Source organism: Leishmania donovani, chromosome 14, assembly GCF_000227135.1.
Source record: "Leishmania donovani BPK282A1 complete genome, chromosome 14".
Taxonomy (NCBI): Eukaryota; Euglenozoa; class Kinetoplastea; order Trypanosomatida; family Trypanosomatidae; genus Leishmania; species Leishmania donovani.
In genome coordinates, this window is record NC_018241.1 from 299,635 (window position 1) to 300,035 (window position 401).

A 401-nucleotide genomic window follows, 5' to 3' on the forward strand; every position below is an offset into this window, starting at 1 on the left:
GGAGCGGAATTCCGGAACGGGCACAACCTCGCTGGCCAGCTTCTCTGCACGCCGCCGAAGAGACGCTGATGAGCTTCCTCACGTTCTCTTCAAGGTGCTGGAGCTCCGAGGTGCGGAGTTCGTCGTAGGCGATGTGAGACGGGGACTCCCTAGGCGCCTTCATCCCGCTCCCAGAGGAGGAGCTGCCTCTCTTCCCTCCTCCTTTCATCCTCCTCAGGCCGAAAAGCCATGAAAGCGGCTCTGGCAGGCGCATACTGTGTTGTCCTTTTCGAGCTGCGTCATGCACGCGCCGGGAAGATCTACGTCAGTTCACGAGAGATGTGTTTGATGGTGGCGTTGGGGGTGCAGCAACTCGGCTGATCGGAGTCTTCCCAATGTGGGATCCGCCGAAGAGACTGCTG